Source organism: Phyllostomus discolor, chromosome 4 (genome assembly GCF_004126475.2).
Source record: "Phyllostomus discolor isolate MPI-MPIP mPhyDis1 chromosome 4, mPhyDis1.pri.v3, whole genome shotgun sequence".
Taxonomy (NCBI): domain Eukaryota; kingdom Metazoa; phylum Chordata; class Mammalia; order Chiroptera; family Phyllostomidae; genus Phyllostomus; species Phyllostomus discolor.
Window position 1 is genome coordinate 105,959,053 of NC_040906.2, and position 22,503 is coordinate 105,981,555.

The 22,503-nt window shown below is 38.5% G+C and overlaps 1 long non-coding RNA gene across 1 annotated transcript; it reads left to right on the forward strand.

Annotated features, from left to right (window-relative positions):
• The first annotated feature begins 2,994 nt into the window (after positions 1–2,994).
• On the forward strand, positions 2,995–21,336 carry LOC118500161. Its single transcript, XR_004902703.1, has 3 exons — positions 2,995–3,270; positions 15,783–15,786; positions 21,292–21,336. It is a non-coding gene; the product is annotated as an uncharacterized LOC118500161 (long non-coding RNA).
• Positions 21,337–22,503: the final 1,167 nt, after the last annotated feature.

The following is a 22,503-nucleotide window of genomic DNA, read 5'->3' on the forward strand; positions in this document are numbered from 1 at the left end:
ATCGAGTCTGCGTGGTTCTTCCCTCAATGGCCGCCAAATCTGGGTTTTAAATCCCCGCGGCCAATCTTCTTCTGCAGCCCCATTTCCGACTCCTCCTACACTTGGGCACACTTGCCCTCAATCTGCTGTCTTCTCCAGCTTTTCTGGTCGCCATCCTGGGTCTGGGCAGGTGTCACCTCATGTCATGGAGCCAATCTTCTCTCAGCTCTCACGCAGGCGCTGTAACTCAGGGGACCCGCCCTCCCCAGTCTGGGTGGGGAAGTTACTTCCATTTCCCTAGCTTAGAGCTGATCACAGCTACTTAACCTATCTATGCAACCAGCCAAAGGCTATAGATATGTTAAATGACCAACCCAGAGGTTAGCTGCAAGGCTGTTGCTATGCAAAACAGCTCTCAATGGCCCTGCTTCATTTGTCCCTTTCTCCAACCCACACCCTGGGGTGGGGGATGGAGACATCTTAAAATTTCCTGGACACCTTAAGTTCTGGACCCCATTCTAAATGTCCATTTGGGGTCCCCCCTCTTGGCTGCACCCTGTAACAATATCAGTAATGAAACAAAGAATACACTACAGACCCTGTGTATATCAATAAAATAATAAGAGAATGCTACAATTCCATGAACATAAATTTGACAATTTAGACAATATGTACCACTTTCTCAAAAAAAGACAAATTACTACAACTCACCCAATATAAAACAGGTAATTTGAATAACCCTATAACTATTAAGGTATTTTAAACTGTGTAAATTTAATCTGAAATTTAAACTGTGTAAAAGGAGATCTCAGGTCCAGATAGTTTCACTGGAAGATTCTATCAAACATTTAAAGAAGAATTAACACCAATTCTTCACAGTCTCTTCCAGAAGGAAAGACTTCTCGATTCGTTTTGATAGAAGACTCAAAATTTGGAAAATTTTAGCTTAAGGTAAAAAACTGTAAGTCTAGCAAGTAACAGTGTATGTTAAGCTTTTGTTTCAGAAACTACAGATAAGGCCCAGAAGAAGCAGCCGACCTCCTGGGGCACTGATAGAGGATTACCTCCTGGGGACATGGAACCTTTGTTCCAGGAAGGAGCAGGTGGCCACCCCTCCCCCTTGGAAACAGCTAACTGCCCAGGACTGGAATGTTGCAGCTTCTGAATCTCAAAGCCCTCACTGCACCTTGTTTGTCCTCCCCAACCCCCTTATAAAAGATCTGGCCAGGAAAGAAAAGGGAAGGTGGTTTGTTAGGGTATGAAGCCTCCATCTTCTCGGATCACCGGCCATCTGAATAAAGCACCCATAAAAGATTCAATTGCTGTCATTGCTTATTGGATTTGGTAGTGACAGGCAGCCCGAATGCCGGTATCTTTTCCGGTTACAATTTTATGAAATTAACATGAGTCTGATACCAAAAAAGACGGAAAATCTACATACCTATAGCCTTCACGAATAAGCACAAAAATCCTTTTTTTTAAAAAAAAAGATTTTATTTACTTATTTTTAGAGAGAAGGGAAGGGAGGAAGAAAGAGAAACATCAATGTGCAAGATAAACATCAATTGGTTTCCCCTCATGCACCCCCAACTGGGGACCTGGCAGGCAACCTAGGCATGTACCCTGACCGGGAATCAAACTGACAACAATTTGGTTTGCAGGACAATGCCCAAAGCACTGAGCTACACCAGTCAAGGCAGCACAAAAATCCTTAACAAATTATTAGCAAATACAATTTAACAATATATAAAAAACAGTATATATTCAATCATTTGGGGTTTTTTGAAGGATGCAAAGCTGGTTCAATATTCAAAAATCCATCAGTAATGGATTTTTGGGAGTGTGTAATCTCCCACATTATCAAGCTAAAGAAGAAAAATAAACCTTATTAACTAATGCAGGAAAAGCATTTGATTTCATTGAACACCCATTCGTGATAAAAACTCAGAAATAAAATAGAATAAAGGGAACTTTCTCAACTTCATAAAAAGCAATTTAAAAAAATTAAAACCTGTGATTCAAGACAGTGGCAGAATAGATGCAAACTACACTAACTGTTTCCCAGGACCAAAGCACACTATAGAAAAAAATCATCCTGAATAACCAACTGAACACTAGCAAAAGAGAAGCCTTATAACCAAGGACTTATGGAAGATTCCACAACACAACAGTAAGACTGGCAGGAAATATGGAGGCACAAGAGAGCTGGCTGGGTTCCCACTGAAGTTCTGGGGGGATATTTCAGTGGCCAGGAGGTTCCCCCTGAGAACTATAGGGTCTAAACCCCAAGATGGGTTCCCCATCCTACAGGACCAGTACCAGGAAAGGAGCCAAAATAGCATCTGGCTGTGAAAAGCAGTGGGGTTTCTGTACACTAGGGAGAGATGGCTAGAGATGCAGAGATCCTCTTAAAGGACCAACACACAAAAAAATTATTTTGCAGGCACTTACCCTGGGCTCCAGCAGAGGGAGGGCAGAGCAGACCAGAAACACATTAGGATAGTCTGGGGCTGGTGTAAGGGCCAGCTACCAGGATCCCTGTGCTGAGTCATTTCCCATATTGCAGAAGCCATCATTCTTTGGCAGAGCGCTCCATTTCATGTGGCATCAGCCTGGAGGGGAAGCATTAGCCCCAACTGCAGAAATCCCTCTTGTCCTACAATGGGGAGCTTAAGCCAGGGTGCTTAAGAATAGAGCTGAAGGCTATTTCAGTAATTAAGCCTAACAGAAACCTTGCAGGCAGAGGTAAATCTCTGGGAGCTCTGAGACCTTGGTTGACCCTCCCATGGATGTTGTGCTGGTAAAAGCCAGCCTTGGTATGCAGCTTGGTTCTTTCTGCACACACCCAAGTCCAGCAGAAGGAGCCAAAAGCTGTGGATCACTGATAGCTCCAAACAGGTAGCCTAGGGCCAGTCACATGCAGTGTGTGACATAATTGCAAACCAGAGACTTTGCAGATCACCTAATACATAGAAAAAAAAACACAAAAAGACTTCTGGGGAGTTCCAACCAAAATGGAGGCATAGGAATAAACCCTTTGCTTCCTTGTACAACCAATAGGAGGATAACACCCAATTTAAAATCCATAAAGAACCAGAAGTGCCAGAAAATCAAACTGCAGGGAACTCCAACAACCAAGGAATTAAAGAAACAGTCAACCAGACCAACCAGACTGGTAAGACAGGCCAATGGAGAGAACCCAAGGAAAGGCGGTGGACCATGTGGGCAGGACTGGCTGAATGGGAAACTGAGACTCAGAGTTGACTGTGGACTACCGTGGGGGTTGCCATGGTAGTAGAAATGCCTAGTCTCACACAACAGTCCATCGGAAAGTGGGGCTAGAGCCAAGCAGGTGAGCTGCATTTTTCCCTCTCTGGCCCCTCCCTCCACAGACAGCACCGCAGCACAGTAAGGAGGGTTGCCCTGCCCTGGTGAATACCTAAGGCCCTGCCCCCTTACAACTTAACAGGTTTGCCAAGACAAAGAAATATGGTCCAGATGAAAGAACAGAGCAAAACTCCAAAGAGAGAGCTAAGTGATGAGGAGATAGTCAAACTATCTGATGGGAAGTTCAAAACACTGGTAATCAAAATGCTTACAGAACTGATTGAGCTTGGTCACAAAATGAAAGAACAAATGAAGGATACCCAAAATGAAATAAAACAAAATATTCAGGGAACCAACAGCGACAGGAAGGAAACTAGGACTCAACTCAATGATGTGGAACAAAAGGAAGAAATAAACATCCAAATGGAACAGAATGAAGAAACAAGAATTTTTTTTTAAAATAAAGAGAGGCTTAGGAACCTCTAGGACAACTTGAAATGTTCCAATATCCAAATTATAGGATACCAGAAGGAGAAGAACAAGAGCAAGAAATTGAAAACTTATTTGAACAAATAATGAAGGAAAACTTCCCCAATCTGGTGAAGGAAATAGGCTTCCAAGAAGTCCAGGAAGCCCAGAGAGTCCCAAAGAAGTTGGACCCAAAGAGGGATACACCAAGGCACATCATCATTAAGTTACCCAAAATTAAAGATAAAGAAAGAATCTTAAAAGCAGCAAGAGAAGAGAGTTACCTACAAAGGAATGCCCATAAAACTATCAGCTGGTTTCTCAAAAGAAACCTTGCAGGCAAGAAGGGGCTGGAAAGAGGTATCTGAAGCCATGAAAAGCAGGGACCTACATCCAAGATTATTCTACCCAGAAAAGCTTTCATTTAGAATGGAAGCAAAGATAAAGTGCTTCCCAGCTAAGGTCAAGTTAAAGGAGTTCATCATCACCAAGCCTTTATTATATAAAATGTTGAAGGAACTTATCTAAGAAATTGAAGAAGATCAAAAACTATGAACAGTAAAATGACAACAAACAACTATCAACAAATGAACCTAAAAGAAAAAAGAAAAACAAAAACTAAGCAAACAACTAGAACAGGAACAGGATCAGAGAAATGGACATGACATGGAGGGTTTTCAGTGGGGAGGGGGAAGGGAGGAATGGGGAGAAAGGTACAGGAAATAAGAAACATAATTGGTAGGCATAAAATAGACAGGAAGAGGCCAAAAATGGTATAGGAAACAGAATTCAAAGAACTTATATGTACAACCCATGGACATGAACTAAGGGGGGGGAGGAATGCTGGAGGGTTGGAGGGTACTGGGTGGGGGGGGATAAAGAGGGAAAAATTGAGGCAACTATAATAGCATAATCAATAAAATATACTTAAAAATAAAATAAACCTAATGTTACATTAAAAAACAACAACAACAACAAAGAAGTGGCCAAAATAGGGAGACAAAAAAATAGGCCCCAAATGAAAAAAAAAAAGAGAATTCTCCAGAAGAACTAAATGGAGGCAAGAAATGTATTAGATATAGAATTTAGAGTAATGATTATAAGGATTCAACAGCATGAAAAAAGAAAATGAAACCATACAAAAGGACCAATCAGAAATAAGGAATGCCCTGGCTGGCATAGCTTAGTGGATTGAGCGTGGGCTGCGAACCAGTGTCACAGGTTCGATTCCCAGTCAGGGTACATGCCTGGGTTGTGGGCCATGACCCCCAGCAACCGCACATGGATGTTTCTCTCTCTCTATCTCCCTCCCTTCCCTCTCTGAAAAGAAATAAATAAAATCTAAAAAAAAAAAAAGAAATAAGGAATGCAATATCTGAAATAAATAATACACTGGAAGGAATAAACAGTAGGTTAAATGAACCAGAGGATCAAATCAGTGATTTGGAAAGCAAGGTAGAAAAAAAAACTCAAGCAGAACAGCAAAAAGAAAAAAGAATTAAAAAAAATGAAAAGAGTTTAAGAAACCTTTGGGAAAACATGAAGCATAACATAACCACATGATGGGAATAACAAAAGAGGAAGACAGTGAACAAGGTATTGGAAACATATTTGAAGAAATAATGACTGAAAACTTCCTAATCTGATGAAGGGAAAAGACACACAAGTCAAGGAAGCACAGAGTTCCCAACAAGATGAACCCAAACACACCCACACCACTACACATCATAATTAAAAAGGCAAAGCTTAAAGACAAGGAAAGAATCTTAAAAGCCACAAGAGAAAAGCAGTTAGTTACCTACAAGGGAGCTCCCACTAGACTGTCATTTGATTTCTCAACAGAAACATTTCAGGCCAGAAGGGCTTAGCGTGAAATATTCAAAGTGATGAAAAACAAATACCTACAACCAAGGCTATTTTAGTCAGCAAGGCTAACATTTAAAATTAAAGAAGAAATAAAGAGCTTCCCAGGCAAGAAAAAGCTAAAGGAGTTTGTTACCACCAAACCAGTGTTGCAACATGTTAAAGTCTTGCTTTAAGAAAAAGAATAAGGTAAAGAAAAAAACATAGAAAAAATAGTTTTTAAAAACGACAATAAATATGTATCTATCAATGATCACTTTTATATGTAAATGGCCTAAATGCTCTGACCAAAAGACATAGGGTAGCTTATGGACAAGAAAACAGGACCCATACCTATGCTGTCTCCAAAAGACCCACCTCAGAACAAAAGATACACATAGACTAAAAATAAAAGGATGGAAAAAGATATTCATGCTAATGGAAAAAGAAAAAAAAGCTGGGGTAGCAATACTTACATACGACAAAGTAGACTTTAAAACCAAGGCTATCACAGAAGACAAAGAAGGACTCTACATAATGATAAAAGGAACAATCCAACAAGAGGATATAACCATAGTAAACATTTATTCATCCAGCACATAAGCCTCTAAATATGTAAAGCAAAATTGATGAACAGAGACAGATCAACAGAAATATGGTCATAATAAAAGATTTTTAACACCCAATTGATTTCAATGGATAGATCTTCCAGACAAAAAATCAACAAGGAGACTGCCACCTTAAATGACACACTAGATCAAATAATTTTAATTTATATCTTCAGAGCATTTTACCCCAAAACAGCAGAATGTAAATTATTTTTAAGTGCATGTAGAACAATTTCTAGAATACACCACATGTTTGGACACAAAACTAGTTTCAATAAATTTAAGATGTAAATCATATCAAGCATCTTCTTTAACCACAATGCTATGAAAGTAGAAATCAATCACAAGAAGAACATTGAAAATCATGCAAAAATATGGAAGATGAATAACATGTTATTAAATAATGAATGGGTCAAGAAAGAAATCAAGAGATCAAGGAATCAACAAGATCAAGAAAGAAATCAGAAGCTACCTTGAAACAAACGAAAATGAGGACACAGCAAACCAAAATCTGTAGGACACAGTGAAGAGTCCTAATGGATAAGAAACAAGAAAAAGCCAAAATAAACAATCTAACTTTATAATTAAGGAACTTGAAATGGAACAACAAAGACTGAACTAAGTAGAAGGAAGGAAATAATAATAAATATATGAGCAGAAATAAATGAAATAGAGTAAAAAAAAAGATACAAAAGATCAAAGAGTCCAAGAGCTGGTTTTTTAAAAAGATAAACAAGATTGACAAACCTTTCACCAGGCTCATAAGAAAAAAGAGAGAAGACCCAAATAAATACAATCAGAAATGAAAGAGGAGAAATAACAACTAACACTGAAGAAATGCAAAGGATTGTAAGAGAAGATTATGAACAACTATATGCCAACAAATTGGACAACCTAGATGAAATGGATATATTCCTAGAAACATACAACCTTCCAAAACTAAATCAGGAAGAATCAGAGAATCTGAATACACAGCCAGTGCATAACTAATGAAATTGAAGCAGTTATCAAAAAAAACTACCAACAAACAAAAGCCTGGAATGGATGGCTTCATAGAGGAATTTTATCAAACATTCCCAGAAGTAACACTTCTCCTTCTCAAACTACTCCAAAAAATTTGAGAGGAGGAAAGACTCCCAAAGTCTCTTTACAAACTCACATTGTCCTAATTACAAAACCAGATAAAGACACAACAAAAAAAGAAAATTATAGGTCCATATCTCTGAATATAGATACTAAAATCCTCAACAAAATATTAGCAAACTGAATACAGCAATCTTTTCATCAAAAAGATCATACACCATGATAAAGTGGGATTTATTACAGGAATACAAGGTTGGTACACCATTCACAAATCAATAAATGTGATTCACCATATAAACAAAATGAAAGATAAAAACTACATAATAATATCAATTTATGAAGAAAAAACATTTGATAAAATCCAGTACCCATTTATGATAAAAAAAAAAACCTTTCAGCAAAGTGGGAATAGAGGGGACATACCTAAAGATAATCAAAGCCATACCTAACAAACTCACTGCCAGCATTCCTCTATGGGCAAAGACTACAAGCATTCCCCTTAAAATCAGGAACAAAACAGGGATATCCTCTTTCACCTCTCTTATTCAACATAGTACCGGAAGTCTTAGCCATAGCAATCAGATGAGAAGAAGAAATAAAAGGCATCCAAATTGGAAAACTTTACTTGCAGATCATATGATACTGTACAAAGAGAACCCAAAGATCCTACCAAGAAACTACTAGAACTGATAAATGAATTCAGCAAAGTATCAGAATACAAAATCAATGTCCAGAAATCAGTTGCATTTTATATGCCAGTAATTAACTATCAGAAAGAAACATTAAGTAAAACAATCACATTTACCATGCTTCAAAAAGAACAAAATACCTAGGAATAAATCTAACCAATGACTTAAAAGACCTGTACTTGAGACTGCTAGCCAAGATGGAGGCATAGGTAGATATGCTTTGCTTCCTCACATAACCAGAAGAAGGACAACAACAAATTTAAAAACAAAAAACAACCAGAACTGCCAGAAAACCAAACTGCATGGAAGTCCGACAACCAAGAAGTTAAGGAAGAAACATTTATCCAGACCAGTAGGAGGGGCAGAGATGAGCAGCTGGGGTGGAGAGGACACATGGCAAAGTGGCAGCTGGAGAACTGGGTGGGTGAGGTGGTGGCTGGTGGATGGGGCAATCCCACATTTGTGTGCAGATAAGCCAAGAGGAAAAACTGGGGAGCAATACAGACCACACAACCCAGGGTTCCAAAATGGGAAAATACAGCCTCAAAACCTCTGTCTGTAAAATCCTGTGGAGGCTGCAGCAATGGGAAAAACTCCCAACCTCACAAGAGAGTTCGTTAGAGAGACCCACAGGGCCCTGGGATGTACACAAGCCCACCCACCTAGCAGTCAGCACCAGAAGGGCCCAATTTGCTTTAGCAGGGGAAGTGACTGAAAGCTGGATAAGAGCCGATCAATTTAGCAAGTGGCATTGTTCTATCTCTGACCCCTCCCCCACATACAGTGCCACAACACAGCAAAGTGGGTTGCCCCACCATGGCGAATACCTAAGGCTCTGCCCCTTACAAGTTAACAGGTGTGTCAAGACTAAGAAAATGGCCCTAATGAAAGAACAGATCAAAACTCCAGAAAAAGAACTAAGCGACGAGGAGATAGCCAACTTATCAGATGTAGAGTTCAAAACACTGGCAATCAGGATGCTCACAGAAATGCTTGAGTACAGACACAAAATAGAGAAAGAAGTGAAGGCTATGAAAAGTGAAATAAAGAAAAATGTACAGGAAACCAACAGTGATGGGAAGGAAATCAAGACTCAAATCAACAATTTGGAACAGAAGGAAGAAATAAATATTCAACCAAAACAGAATGAAGAAACAGAATTCAAAAAAATGAGCAGAGGCGTAGGGGCCTCCAGGACAACTTTAAATGTTCCACCTTCCAAATCATATGGGTACTAGAAAGAGAAGAGGAAGAGCAAGAAATCGAAAACTTATTTGAAAAAATAATGGAGAACTTCCCTAATCTGGCAAAGGAAATAGACTTCCAGGAAGTCCAGGAAGCTCAGAGAGTCCCAAAGAAGTTGGACCCAAGGAAGCACATACCAAGGCACATCATGATTACATTTCCCAATATCAAAGATAGAGAGATAATATTAAAAGCAATCAAAAGACTATCAGCTGATTTCTCAAAAGAAACCTTACAGGAAAGAAGGGGCTACAAAGAAGTATTCAAAGTCAGGAAAGGCAAGGACCTACATCCAAAGTTAGTCTATCCAACATAGCTATCATTAGAATGGAAAGGCAGATAAAGTGCTTCCCAGATAAGGTCCAATTAAAGGAGTTCATCATCACCACGCCCTTATTCTATGAAATGTTCAAGGGACTTATATAAGAAGAAGAAGAAGATCAAAATTATGAACTGTAAAATGACAACAAACTCACAACTATCAACAATTGAACCTAAAAAGCAAAAACAAACTAAGCAAAGAGGAATAGAATCACAGAAATGGAGATCACATGGAGGGTTATCATGTGGAGGGGGGTGTGAATGGGGAGAAAATGTACAGGGAAAGTATGACTGGTGGGTACAGAATGGACAGGGGGAGGTTGGGAGTAGTGTAGGAAGTGGAGAAGCCAGGGAACTTATGTGTATGACCCATGGATGTGAACTAAGGTGGGGGAGAGCATTGGAGGGAGTGCAGAGGGAGGGGATAGGGGATAGGGAGAGAGAAGAATGTGGCAACTGTAATACTGTAATCAATAAAATATACTTAGAACTAATAAAATGAAAAAAAATTTAAAAGACCTGTACTCAAAAAAAAAATTATGACACTGAAGAAAGAAACTGATGAAGATACAAGTGAGTAGAAGTACATACTATGTTCATTGTTAGGAAAAATGAACATCATTAAAAGTCCATGCTACCCAAAGCAATCTACTGATTCAAAGAGATTACTATCAAGATTCCAATAACATATTTCACATAACTAAGATAAATACTATAATAATTTATATGGAACCACAAAAGGCCCTGAACAGCAACAGTGATCCTGTGAAAGAAGAACTAATTTGGAGGAATTATGCTACCAAACATCAAGTTATATTATAAGGCCTTAGTAATCAAAACAGCTTAGTACTGGAATAAAAACAAACACATTTCAATGGAACAGAATAGGAATCCCGGAAATAAACACACAACTTTATAGTCAATTAAGATTTGACAGAGGAAGCAAGCACATGCAATGGGCTAATTATAGTTTATTCAATAAATGCTGTTGATAAAATTAGATATGTGCAGAAAAGTGAAACTAGACCATCTCTTTATGCCACATACAAAAATAAATTCAAAATGGATTAAAGATTTAAATGTTAGACCTAATACCATAAAATTTTAGGACAAATCATAGGCAGTAAAATCTCAGACATTGCTCATAGCAATATTTTATCTGATATATCTCCACAGGCAAGGGAAACAAAAGAAAAAATAAATAAATGGGACTACATCACACTAAAAAGTTTTTGCACAGCAGAAGAAGTCATCAATAAAATAAAGACAACCCAGTGAATGGGAGAACATATTCAACAATACATCTGATAAGAGCTTAATATCTAAAATGAATAAAGAACTTACAAAATTCAATACCAAAACCCCCCAAACGACCCAAATTAAAAATGTGCAAGGGACCTGAATACACACTTCTCAAAAGAGAACATGCAAATGGCCAATAGCCATATGAAAAGATGCTCAACATCACTAATCATCCGAGAAATGCAAATTAAAACCACAATGAGGTATCATCTCATACACTGTCATCAATATATCAACGAACAACAAGTGCTGGCCAGGATGTAGAGAAAAAGGAACCCTAGTGCTCTGTTGGTGGGGATGCAGCCTGGTGCAGCCACTGTGAAAAGTAGTGTGGAGATACCCGAAAAAAATTTAAATGGACCTGCCTTTTGACCCAGTGATCTCACTTCTGGGAATATATCCAAAGGAACCCCAAACACTAATTCAAAAGAACATAAGCACTCCAATGTTCATTATACCATTATTTACAATTGCCAATATACAGAAGCAGCCCAAGTGTTTATCAGTAGATGAGTGGATAAAACAACTATGGAACATTTACACAGTGGAATACTACTTGGTTGTTAAAAGAAGAAGAAAGTTTTACCTTTTGCAACAGTGTGGATAGACCTGGAGAACATTATGCTAAGTGAAATAAGCCAGTCAGAGAAAGACGAATACCACATAATTTCACTGATATGTGGAATCTAATGAACAAACTGAACTAACAAGCAAATTAAAGACAGACTCATAGATAGAGACCTGGCTGACAGCTCTGGCAGGGGTTAAAATGTGGAGAGATTGAGCAAAAAGGAGTAAGTGCTCATAAACATGGACAACAGTGCAGTGATTGCAAGGGGGAGTAAGCATAAGGGAACTAAATGGTAATGGAAAAAATGCAATAAAAAAGTTAAAAATAAAGTGTTGCAGGTTCGATTCCCAGTCAGGGTACATGCCTGGGTTGCAGGCCATGACCCCCAGCAACCGCACATTGATGTTTCTCTTTCTCTCTCTGTCTCCCTCCCTTCCCTCTCTAAAAATAAATAAATAAAATCTTTTTTAAAAAGTAAAAAAAATACTGAAATGACAAATTATACAAATGGAGATCAGATTAGCTACTGCCAAAGGTTAAGGAGGGTTTAGAGCAATAGGGAGGTGCATATGGCTGTTAAAAAGCAACATGGGCGGTCCTTGTGATGATAGGAATGTTCTGTATATTGACTGTATCAACTTATCCTGATTTTGATATTGTACCATAATCTTGCAAGACATCACCATTATGGGAAACTGGGCAAAGGGTACAAAGGATCCATTTGTACTATTTCTACAACTGCATGTGAATCTACAATTATCTCAAATTAAAAAGTTTCTTTTAAAAATATACAGTAAACATTGTAATTAGTGCGGAACATTTCATTGTACTTCCTTTAACAATGATGTTCATTGTCTGTACCATTGCTTAACACAGAACTGGAGGTTCTGGCCAGTGCTGTGAAAAAAGAAACTAATTAAGAGGGGTTTTTTTGTTTTGTTTTGTTTTGTTTAGAGAGAGGGGAAGGGAGGGAGAGCGAAAGGGAGTGAAACATTAATGTGTGGTTAATGCACCCCTTACTGGGGACCTGGCCGGCAACCCAGGCATGTGCCCTGACTGGGAATCGAACCAGCAATGCTTTGGTTCACAGGCCCGTGCTCAATCTACTGAGCTACACCAGCCGGGGCTAATTAAGAGTTTTAAGGGTTAGAAAGCAATACTCTCAGTGTTTGCTGATATTATCTACCTAGAAAAGGAGAGAGAAAAAATGAGAATGGGAGAGAATATCAACAACAAATGAACCACTGAAATCAGAGAGCCCAGCAAGTTTGCCCCATATGTGATCAACCAACAAAACTGGTTAATGTCTAATATTTGAAAAGTATGTATCTGATAAGGTGTTATTATCCAGAATATACACAAAACTCTTATGACTCAATAACAACATGAAACAAAACCACACACGGAAAAAAAACACAATTTTAAAAAGGGCAAAGACTTAAATAGACATTTCTCTAAAAATAATACATAAATGGCAAACAAGCATATGAAAAGATGTTCAACATCACTAATCACTAGAGAAATTCAAGTCAAAACCATAGTGAAGTATCACCTCACAACCTATTAGGATGGCTACTATATAAAAAAAAAGAGCAGGGACCCGAAGAGATATTTGCACACCCATATTTAAAGCAGGATTATTCACAATAGTCAAGTGACCCAAGTTTCCACTTGGATGATTGGAGAAACAAAATGTCATATGTACATACAATGGAATATTACTCAGCTTTAGAAAATGGAAAGAAATCCTGTCACACGCTACAATGTGTATAAACCTTTAGGACATTATGCTAAGTGAAATGAGCCAGTCACAAGAAGACAAATACTGTCTTCTTTTAAAAGATCATTCTTAGCTCTGGCTGGCATAGCTCAGTGGATTGAGCACAGGCTGCGAACCAAAGTGTCACAGGTTCGATTCCCAGTCAGGGTACATGCCTGGGTTGCAGGCCATGACCCCCCAGCAACCGCACATTGATGTTTCTTTCTCTCTCTCTTTCTCCCTCCCTTCCCTCTCTAAAAATAAATAAAATCTTTAAAAAATCATTCTTATGTGAAGAAAATAAAGTTGTCAAATTCATAGAAATAGAAAGTAGCATGGTAGTTACCAGGGGCTGAGGAGAAAGGGAAATGGAGAGATGTTTCATGTGTATAGAGGATCAGTTTTGCATGAAGAAAAAGTTTTGGAGAATTGTTGCACAACAATGTGAATATACTTAATTGTACTAAATGTACACTCAAAAATGCTTACGATGGTAAATTTACATGATGTTTATCACAACTTTTACTTAATTTTTAATTTTTTTGTTTTCATATCTATTGTTGACACTATTAATGTCCCCATTTCCCAGCCCCCACTTTTTCTGTCTCCAACCATCCCCCATGCCTCTTTCCTCTGGCCATCACCACACTGTTGTCTGTGTCTATGGGCTGTGCATGTATGTTCTTAGGCTAATCCATTCACTTTCTTTCATCCAGTTCCCCTCACCCCATCCTCTCCCATCTGACAACGGTCAGTCTGTTCCATGTGTCCATGTCTCCATTTCTATTTTGTTCATTAGATCCCACATATAAGCAAGATCATATGGTATTTGTCTCTTCCTGACTGGTTTATTTCACTTATTTCACTTGATAATCTCCAGGTCCATCCATGCTGTCACAAAAGGTAAGATTTCCTTTGTTTTTGTGGCCATGTAGTATTACTTTGTGTAAATGTCCCACAGCTTTTTATCCACTCATCTGCTGATGGGCACTTGGGCTGCTTTTCAGATCTTGGCTATTGTGACTAATGCTGCTGTGAACATAGGGGTACATAAGTACTTTTGAGTTGGTTTCATGATTCAGAGGATATAGTCCCAGCAGTGGGATCACTGGATCAAAAGGCAATTCCATTTTTAATTTTTTGAAGAAACTCCATACTGTTTTCCACAGTGGCTGCACCTGTCTGTATTCCTATCAGCAATGCACTAGAGTTCCTTTATCTCCTCATCCTCACTAGCATTTGTTTGTTGATTTATTGATGGTAGCCATTCTGGCAGGTGTGAGGGGATACCTCATTGTAGTGTTAATTTACATCTCTCTGATAATTAGTGATGTTGAGCATCTTTTTATATGTTTGTTGGCCATTTGCATATCCTCATTGGAGAAGTGTCTAGTCGGGTCCTTTGCCCACTATTTAATTGAATTTTTTTTTGTTTTCCAGGTGTTGTGCTGTTCTTTACATATTTTGAAATTAACCACTTATCAGAAATATCTTTGACAAATGTATTCTACCATACAGTGTCATTTTAATGGGCATATTTTTATCTTCTTTTCTTAAATAAGTCCCTTTAACCTTTCATATAATAAGGACTTGGTTATAATGAACTCCTTTAACTTGACCTTATCTAGGAAGCACTTTATCTGCCCTTCCATTCTAAATGAAAGCTTTGCTGGGTAGAGTCATCTTGGATGTGGGTCCTTGCTTTTCATGGCTTCAGATACCTCTTTCCAGCCCCTTCTTGCCTGCAAGGTTTCTTTTGAGAAATCAGCTGACAGTCTGATGGGAACTCCTTTGTAGGTAACTGTGTCCTCTTGTTTTGCAGCTTTTAAGATTCTTTCCTTATCTTTGATCTTGGGAAATGTAATCATGATGTGCCTTAGTGTGTGCTTCCTTGGGTCCAACTTCCTTGGGACTCTCTGAGCTTCCTGGACTTCATGGAAATCTATTTCCTTTGCCAGATTAGGGAAGTTCTCCTTCACAATTTTTTCAGATAAATTTTCAATTTCTTGCTCTTCCTCTTCTCCTTCTGGCACCCCTATGATTCAAAAGTTGTCCTGGAGGTTCCTATGCCTCTCCTCATTTTTTTGAATTCTTGTTTCTTCATTCTATTCTGATTGAATGTTTATTTCTTCCTTCTGTTCTAAACGATTGATTTGAGTCCCGGTTTCCTTCCCATCACTGTTAGTTCCCTGTACATTTTTCTTTATTTCACTTTTCATAGCCTTTACGTCTTCCTCTATTTTGCATCTGTACTCAACCATTTCTGTGAGAATCCTGATTATCAGTCTTTTGAACTGTGCATCTCACAGGTTGACTATCTCTTTGTTGCTTAGTTGTGTTTTTTCTGGAGCTTTGATCAGTTCTTTCATTTGGGCCATTTTCTTTGTCTTGCCACACCTATTAATTTGTAAGTGGTAGAGTCTTAGGTATTCACCAGGGCGAGGAAACCCAAGTTGATGTACTGTGATGCTGTCAGTGGGGGAGGGGTCTGAGATGGAGCAGTGCAGCTTGCTCAGCTCTCTGTAAGCTTTCAGTCACTTCCTCCACTACCCACAGGCAAGTTGAGCCCTTATGGTGCTCATTCCCAGGTGGGTAGGGTTGTGTACATTCTAGGACCCTGTGGGTCTCTCCAACAAACTCTCCTGTGAGACTAGGAGTTTCTCCCACCCCTACACCCCCCCACAGGTTTTTTCAGTCAGAGATTTTGAGGCTTTATTTCTCCACACTGGAACCCTGGGTTGTGTGGTCTGTCTTGCTCCCCAGTTGTTCTTCCCGGTTTACCTGCATGGGAATATGGAACTGCCCACTCTGCCAGCTGCCACCTTTCCTGCCCCAGCCCACCAGCCACTGCCTTGCCCAGACCCTCCAGCCACTGCCTCACTGTGAGTCCTCTCCACCTGTCTGCTGGTCTCCACCCCTCCTACTGGTCTGGATGAATGTTTCTTCTTTAACTCTTTGGTTGTTGGACTTCCATACAGTTCGATTTTCTGTCAGTTCTGGTTGTTTTTTGTTTTTAAATTTCTTCTTGTCCCTATTTTGGTTTTGTAAGGAGGCACAGTGTATTGACCTATGCCTACATCTTGGCCAGAAGTCTGGAATTATTTTCTTAGTTTCTCTTTCTGATAGTTCATTACTGGTGCATGGCAATGACATGGATTTCTGAATATTAATTTTGTATCCTGATACTTCGCTGAATTCATTTATTAGCTCTAGTAGCTTTTTGGTAGAGTCTTTAGGGTTTTCTGTGTACAATATCATGTCATCTTTGGATGACAGGTTTACTTCCTACTTTCCAATTTGGGTGCGTTTTATTTCTTTTTCTCACCTGATTGCTGTGGCTAAAACTTCCAGTACTATGTTGAATAAGAGTGGTGAAAGCATGCATCCCTGCCTTGTTCCTGATCTTAAGGAAAATACTTTTAGTTTTTGCCCATTGAATATGAGTGAGAAGTGGGTTTGTTATGTATAGCCTTCATTCTGTTGAGTTATGTTCTGTCTATCCCCACCTTGCTGAGAGTTATTATCATGAATGAGGGTTGGATTTTATCAAATTCTTTTTCTCCATATATTGATACTATCATGTGGTGTTTTATCCTTTTTTAAATATCCTTTTAACATTTATTGATTTTCAGATACTATACCAAACTTGCACCCCCAGAATAAATCCCATTTGATCCTTGTGTATATGATCTTTTTAATGTATTGCTGGATTTGGTTTGCTAGTGTTGAGAAGTTTAACATCTATGTTTATCAGGAATATTGGCTTATAATTTTCTTTCTTTATAGTGTCTTTATCTGGTTTTGGAATTAAAATAACTCTAGCCTCATAAAATAAGCTTGGGCTTTTCCCTCCTCTTGAATTCTTTGGAATAGTTTAAGAGGGATAGGTGTTAGTTCTTCTTTGAACTTTTGGTAAAATTCCCCTGTGAAGCCATCCAGTCCAGGACTTTTATTTGTTGGGAGATTTTTTAATTAATTCTTCAATTTCACTAGTTGTGATCTGTCTATTCAGATTATCTGACTCTTCCTGATTCAGTTTGGAAAATTGTATGTTTCTAGGAATTAATCTATTTCTTCCAGATTGTCCAATTTGTTGGTGTATAGTTGTTCATAATCTCCTCTTACAATCCTTTGTATTTCTTTGATGTCACTTGTTACTTCTCCTTTTTCATTTCTTATTGTATTTATTTGAGTCCTCTCTCTTTTATTCTTGATGAGTCTGGTTAAAGGTTTGTCAACCTTGTTTGTCTTTTCAAATAACCAGCTCTTGGTTTCATTGGTCTGTTGTGTTGTTTTTAAGACTCCATTGTATTTATTTCTATGGAAGTCTTTATTAGTTCCTTCATTCTACTCACTTTGGGCTTTGTTTGCTGTTGTTTTATCCAGTTCCTTTAAGTGTAAAGTTAGATTGAGTTTTTTTCCTGTTTCCTCAGGTAGGCCTGTAATGCTATGGATTTCCCAATCTGGACTGCTTTTGCTGTGTCCTATAGATTTTGGGTTGTTGTGTTCTCAGTTTCATTTGTTTCAAGGTAACTTTTGATTTCTTCCTTGATCTCATTGGTAACCCATTCACTGTTTAGTAACATTATTTAGCCATCAAGACTTTGTGTGGCTTTCAAGGTTTTGTTTTGTTTTGGTTTTTTTAGTGGTTGACTTTTAGTTTCCTATCATTATGGTCAGAGAAGATGCTTGGTATTATTTCAGCCTTCTTAAATTTATTGAGGCTTGTTTTGTGTCCTAATGTTCCATTTGGGCTTGAAAACAATGTATATTTTGCTACTTTGGGGTGAATTACTCTGAAGATATCAATTAAATCCATCTGATTTAGCATATCAGCTAAGGCCACCATTTCCTTGTTGATTTTCTGTCTGGAAAATCTATCCATTGATGTCTCAATCTCTCTCTTTATATCAATCAAAATTAGCTTTACATATTTAAGTGCTCCAATGTTGGTTACATAAATGTATACCAGAATTATATCCTCTTGTTGGATTACCATTATGTAGTGTTTTTCTTTGTCTCTTACTATAGCCTTTGTTTTAAAGACTATTTTGTCATATATAAGTATTTCTACCCCAGCTTTTTATAATTTCCATTTGCATGAAATACCTTTATCCATTCCTTTACTTTTAGTCTGTGTGTATCTTTTGTTCTGAGGTGGGTCTCTTGTAGATAACATATATATATAGATAGATAGATAGATAGATAGATAGATAGATCTTGTTTTCTTATTCATTCAGCTACCCTTTGTATTTTTATTGGAGCATTTAAGACATTTACATTTAAAGTGATTATTGATAGTTATATATTTATTGTTATTTGATTTTTTAACTTAGTTTGAGTTTTTTTCCCCTCCTCTACTTCTTAAAGAAGGCTCTTTAACATTTCTTGTAGTGCTGATTTGGTGATAACAAACTACTTTAGCCTTTTCTTATTAGGGAAACTCTTTGTTTCTCCTTCAATTTGAAATAATAGCTTTGCTAAGTAAAGTAGTCTTGATTCTAGGTTCTTGATTCTCATCACTTTGAATATTTCATGCCAATCCCCTGTGATCAGAAATATTTCTGTAGAGAGATCAGCTGACAGTCTTTTGGGAGCTCCCTTGCAGGTAAATATCTGCCTTTTTTCTTGCTGCTTTTAAGATTCTCTCTTTGTCTTTAACTATTACCATTTTAATTATGATGTGTCCTGATGTGACCTTTTTGAGTTCATCTTGTTTGGAACTCTCTGTACTTCCTGGACTTGTGTGTCTTTTTCTTTCACCATGTACTCCTATGATGAGGATGTTGTGATGCTTCATGTTGTCCCAAGATTCCTTTAAACTATCCTCATTCTTTTACATTCTTTTTTTTTTTTTTTTGCTAGTGTGATTAGGTGTTTTTTTCTATCTTTTCTGCCAAAATGTTGATTTGATTCTCTGTTTTATCCAAACTATTTTTTATTCCTTCCAGTGCATTCCTGATGTCAGATACTGTATTCATTTTCAACTGGTTCTTTTTCATCGTTTCTGTTTTTTTATGCTGTTGTAGACCTCACTAAGTTCCTTGAGCAACCTTAAAAACATTACTTTGAACTCTGTATCTAATAGATTTCTTGCCTGCATTTCATTTAGCCCTTTTTCTTGATATTCATTCTGTCCTTTCATTTGGGGCCTGTTCTTCTGTCTCCCAATTTTGGCTCTTTTTTTTGTATTTATTTCTATGTATTAGATAGATTTGTTATGACTTCCAGTATTTATGGGGTGGCCTTATGTAGTAGGTGACCTGTGGGACCCAGCAATTCAGTCTCCTTGACCTCCTGAGCTGGGTGCTCTAGGAATGTCCCTCCTGTTTAATTGAGTCTTGTTTGCTGTTTGCCTGTTCCTGTGTGGGATTGACCCTCAGGCTGGTTGACTGAGGCTCAACCTCAACTATGGCATTTGAGCTGCTATGCGGGTGCTTAAAACAGAGGAAGTCTGGAATTCCAAGGGAACTCATGCAACTTCACCCAATGCAAAATGAGGAGCCAGTGGAGCGCAATGGGTCCCTGTTGGTACTTAACATGGTTCCAGGTCTGTGAGGTGGTCCTGAATGGGTTTATCTGGTATCCTGTCACTCTAGGCCACAGTAAGCCTGATTCACAACAAGTGAGCCAGCTGAGCTGGGTAGGCTCAGGAAATCTTTGCCATAATTCCTATAACATTGGTTATATTTTAAAATTTAGTTATATTTCTATATATCAGAAATAACTGATTCAAAAGTAAAAATACAATAAAATACCAATCACAATAGCAGTAAGAGCTATAAAATGTCTAAGAAATAACTGAGCATATATAGAACCTCTGTGAAAAAGTGAATTTAAAAAAGCATTATAAAGAGCAAACAAGATGATTTGAATAAATGGAGAAATACCCTTTACTTTTGCCAGGGATGACTTAATATTAAAACTTATTCCCAAATGGCTCTATAAATTTAATATAACCTCAATCAAAATTCAAGTTTAGTTTTGAGGAACTCAATAAACTCACTGTAAAGTATGTATAATAAAGTAAAAATCCACTAAGAGGCACACGAACCTTGGGGGTGGGGAGAACCAGAAATGTGTGTCCTCCCAGAGCCCTCAGCAGGAAACAAAAAACTTGGTCTTTTCTTGTTACTAAGGTCTTGACCTTGTCCAAGGCCAAAGGAAACCCAAGTTTCATATCTTTTCCCTCAGCCTTGGCTTCTTTCATTCATATTACAAGTGTACCAACATTTCTTTATTTGTTCTTCTCAATCCACACTCCTCCACCCTGGTTACTGCCTGGGGTGCTGGCCTGTACAACATCACAGGCTCCCAAGCTACTTGCTTCAAACTCCTTGCTTTCAGCCATGTTCAAAAATCTGAAGGAAGAGTGTGAAGTCAGGGATTTCATTCCCCTGGGTCTATCCCTGCAAGGTTATCTTGGGCTGGCTGTGTTCCTTGACTGAAGGAAACTGCTGCTGGCAAGGTGGTGACTATATAGATTCTATAGAGTTTGCCATCCTCCTAAGTGATAACCCCTTCAATCCCTTCTCTTTTCAGGCCCTGTGGTAGTGACAGCTCAGCTACTGTGCCCGGTCACTTACCATCTGTCATCCACTTCTTCGTAAACATTTCCTTGTAAATAGACTCTCCTTGAGCTATCCTACTTTGAGCATGCCCTGTTGTCTATTGTGGCCCTGATACAGTGAAAGTCGCTTACTTCTTCATTTGCTGCCCTAGACTACTCTGGTCAGGGGCTCTTGGGAGCCTCATATACAATGAAAAAGTGGGGAGTTCTGGCCAAGATGGAGGCATAGGTACAAATCCTTCACTTCCTCACATAACCAAAACAAGGATAACAACCAATCTAAAAATCAATAAATAACCAGAAGCACCAGAAAATCAAATTGCATGGAACTCCAACAACCAAGGAATTAAAGAAAAAAAAATCAACCAGAACAACCAGACTGGTAAGAACCCATGGCAAGGCAGTAGACTGTGCATGCGAGGCCAGTTGAGAAAAACTTCAGTAGGCCTTGAACACGTGGATGGAGCTGGCTGAACAGGAAACTGAGACTCAGAGTTGACTGTGGACTATAGCAGTTGCTATGACAGGAGAAACTCCCAGTCTCACACAAGAGTTCATTGGAAAGTGCACTAGGGAACACAAGCAGGTGAGCTGCATTGTTCCCTCTCTGGCCCCTCCCCCACAGACAGCACTGCAGTGCAGCAAAGAGGGTTGCTCTGCCCCCGTACAACTTAACAGGTTCACCAAGACAAAGAAATATAGCCCAGATGAAAAAAACAGAGCAAAACTTCAGAAAGAGAGCTAAGTGATACGGAGATAGCCAACCTGTCTAATGAAGAATTTAAGGCCCTGGTAATCAGAATGCTCACAGAACTGATTGGGTTTGGTCAAAAAATGAAAAATACCCAAAATGAAATAAAACAAAATATTCAGGGAACCAACAGTGACAGGAAGCAAACCAGGACTCAAAACAATGATTTGGAACAAAAGGGGAAAATAAACATCCAACCAGAACAGAATGAAGAAACAAGAATTTTAAAATGTGAAGAGACATTACAAATCTCTGGGACAACCTGAAACGTTCCAATATCCAAATTATAGGGGTACCATAAGGAGAAGAACAAGAGCAAGAAATTGAAAACTTATTTGAACAAATAATGAAGGAAAACCTCCCCATTCTGGTGAAGGAAATAGATTTCCAGGAAATCCAGGAAGCCCAGAGAATCCCAAAGAAGTTGGACCCAAAGAGGAGCACATCAAGGCACATCATCATTAAGTTACCCAAGATTAAAGATAAGGTGAGCAGCTCTGGCTGGTGTAACTCAGTGGATTGAGCAAGGGCCTGCAAACCAAAGGGTTGCTGATTTGATTGCCAGTTAGGGTACATGCCCAGGTTGTGGCCCAGGTCTCCAGTAGGGGATGTGCAAGACACAACCACACATTGATGTTTCTCTCCCTCTATCCTTTCCTTCTACTCTCTATAAAAATAAAAATAAATAATTTTTTTAAAAAAGATAAGGAGAGCATCTTAAAAGCAGTAAGAGAAAAGGAGACAGTTACCTACAAAGGAGTGCCCATAAGGCTGTCAGCTGATTTCTCAAATGAAACCTTGCAGGCCAGAGGGGCTGGAAAGAAGTATTTGAAGTCATGAAAGGCAAGGACCTACATCCAAGATTACTCTTCCAGCAAAGCTTTCATTTAGAATGGAAGTGAAGATAAAGTGCTTTCAGATAAGGTCAAGTTCAAGGAGTTCATCATCACCAAGCCCTTAATATATGAAATATTAAAGGGACTTATCT